Raw genomic sequence first — 2,587 nt, forward strand, 5'->3', positions numbered from 1 at the left:
CGTTCAGAAATCGTACGGAAATGTGTTAATTTGTCTTTAACAATTGTTTCGTAACAAATGTTGGAAATATGTTCGTGAAACAGGGTACTTTTAAACGAAGTGTTAAATTAATAACAACTGTTAGTTAACATTTGTTACGCAAAATTTAACATAGAGTTGAAGAAACCGGGCCTTTGTGTTAATATAACTTTAGCAGAGCGTGGATTCGATCCACGGACCTGTGGGTTATGGGCCCAGCACGCTTCAACTGCGCCACTCTGCTGCGAGAGCTGCGCTGCTTGCTCCAGGCTCTGCCTGTAGAGTGAGACATTATTGTGTTGAAATAACTTTAGTAGAGCGTGGTTTCGATCCACGGACCTCTGGGTAATGGGCCCAGCACTCTCCCACCGCGCCACTCTGCTGCTGTGAGAGCGCGTCTTGCTCGAGGCTCTGGCTGTAGTGTGAGACATTTTGTGTTGAAATAAATTTAGCAGAGCGTGGATTCGATCCATGGGCCTCTGGGTTATGGGCCCAGCACGCTTCAACTGCGCCACTCTGCTGCGAGCGCTGCGCTGCTTGCTCCAGGCTCTGGCTGTAGATTGAGACATTATTGTGTTAAAATAACTTTAGCAGAGCGTGGTTTCGATCCACGGACCTCTGGGTTATGGGCCCAGCACGATCCCACTGCGCCACTCTGCTGCTGTGAGAGCGCGTCTTGCTCGAGGCTCTGGCTGTAGTGTGAGACATTTTGTGTTGAAATAACTTTAGCAGAGCGTGGATTCGATCCACGCACCTCTGGGTTATGGGCCCAGCACGCTTCAACTGCGCCACTCTGCTGCGAGAGCTGCGCTGCTTGCTCCAGGCTCTGGCTGTAGAGTGAGACATTATTGTGTTAAGATAACTTTAGCAGAGCATTGTCTCGATCCCCGGACCTCTGGGTTATGCGCCCAGCATGCCTCCACTGAGCCACACTGCTGCAAGGGCAGGGTGTCTTGCATCAGGCTCTGGCTGTAGTGTGAGACATTATTGTGTTAAAATAACTTTAGCAGAGCGTGGTTTCGATCCACGGACCTCTGGGTTGTGGGCCCAGCACGCATCCACTGCGCCACTCTGCTGCGGTGAAAGCGCGTCTTGCTCGAGGCTCTGGTTGTGGTGTGAGACATTTTGTGTTGAAATAACTTTAGCAGAGCGTGGTTTCGATCCACGGACCTCTGGGTTATGGGCCCAGCACGCTCCCACTGCGGCACTCTGCTGCTGTGAGAACGCGTCTCGCTCGAGGCTCTGGCTGAAGTGTGAGACATTTTGTGTTGAGATAACTTTATCAGAGCGTGGATTCGATCCACGGACCTCTGGGTTATGGGCCCAGCACGCTCCCACTGCGCCACTCTAATGCTGTGAGAGCGCGTCTTGCTCGAGGCTCTGGCTGTAGAGTGAGACATTACTGTGTTAAAATAACTTTAGCAGAGCGTGGTTTCGATCCACGGACCTCTGGGTTATGGGCCCAGCACGCTTCCACTGCGCCACCCTGCTGCTGTGAGAACGAGACTTCCTCCAGGCTCTGGCTGTATTATGAGTCATTATTGTGTTAAGAAAACGTTAGCACACCGCGGTTTCGATCCGCGGACCTCTTGGTTATGGGCCCAGCATGCGACCGCTGCGGCACTCTGCTGCGGAAGCGTCGCGTCTTGCTGAAGGCTCTGACTGAAGTGTGAGACATTATTGTGTTTTAAAAACGTTAGCAGTCCGCCTCTGTGGTGTAGTGGTTAGCGTGATTAGCTGCCACCCCCGGAGGCCCGGGTTCGATTCCCGGCTCTGCCACGAAATTTGAAAAGTGGTACGAGGGCTGGAACGGGGTTCACTCAGCCTCGGGAGGTCAACTGAGTAGAGGTGGGTTCGATTCCCACCTCAGCCATCCTCGAAGTGGTTTTCCGTGGTTTCCCACTTCTCCTCCAGGCGAATGCCGGGATGGTACCTAACTTAAGGCCACGGCCGCTTCCTTCCCTCTTCGTTGCCTATCCCTTCCAATCTTCCCATCCCTCCACAAGGCCCCTGTTCAGCATAGCAGGTGAGGCCGCCTGGGCGAGGTACTGGTCATACTCCCCAGTTGTATCCCCCGACCAAGAGTCTGAAGCTCCAGGACACTGCCCTTGCGGCGGTAGAGGTGGGATCCCCCGCTAAGTCCGAGGGAAAAACCGAACCTGGAGGGTAAACAGATGATGATGATGATGAAAAACGTTAGTAAAACGAGGTCTGGCCCCCCGGTCATCTGGATTATTCGCCCGGCATGCTTCCACTGCGCTACTCTGCTATGAGGGCAGGGCGTCTTGCACCAGGCTCTGGCGGTAGTGTGAGACGTTATTGTGTTAAAATAACTTTAGCAGAGCGAGGTTTCGATCCACGGACCTCTGGGTTATGGGCCCAGCACGCTACCACTGTGCCACTCTGCTGCGGTGAGAGGGCGTCCTGCTCGAGGCTCTGGCTGTAGTGTGAGACATTTTGTGTTGAAATAACTTTACCGGAGCATGGTTTCGACCGACGGACTTCTGGCTTTTCGCCCCAGCACGCTTCCACTGCGCCACTCTGCTGCAGTGATTGGGCGTCTTATACC

General features: G+C 53.5%; 1 non-coding gene across 1 annotated transcript; it reads right to left on the minus strand.

Annotated features, from left to right (window-relative positions):
• Positions 1 to 1,022: 1,022 nt before the first annotated feature.
• Positions 1,023 to 1,094, minus strand: TRNAV-CAC (transfer RNA valine (anticodon CAC)). The gene has a single exon. It is a non-coding gene; the product is annotated as a tRNA-Val (tRNA).
• Positions 1,095 to 2,587: the final 1,493 nt, after the last annotated feature.

This window comes from Anabrus simplex, chromosome 8, assembly GCF_040414725.1.
Source record: "Anabrus simplex isolate iqAnaSimp1 chromosome 8, ASM4041472v1, whole genome shotgun sequence".
Classification (NCBI taxonomy): Eukaryota; Metazoa; Arthropoda; class Insecta; order Orthoptera; family Tettigoniidae; genus Anabrus; species Anabrus simplex.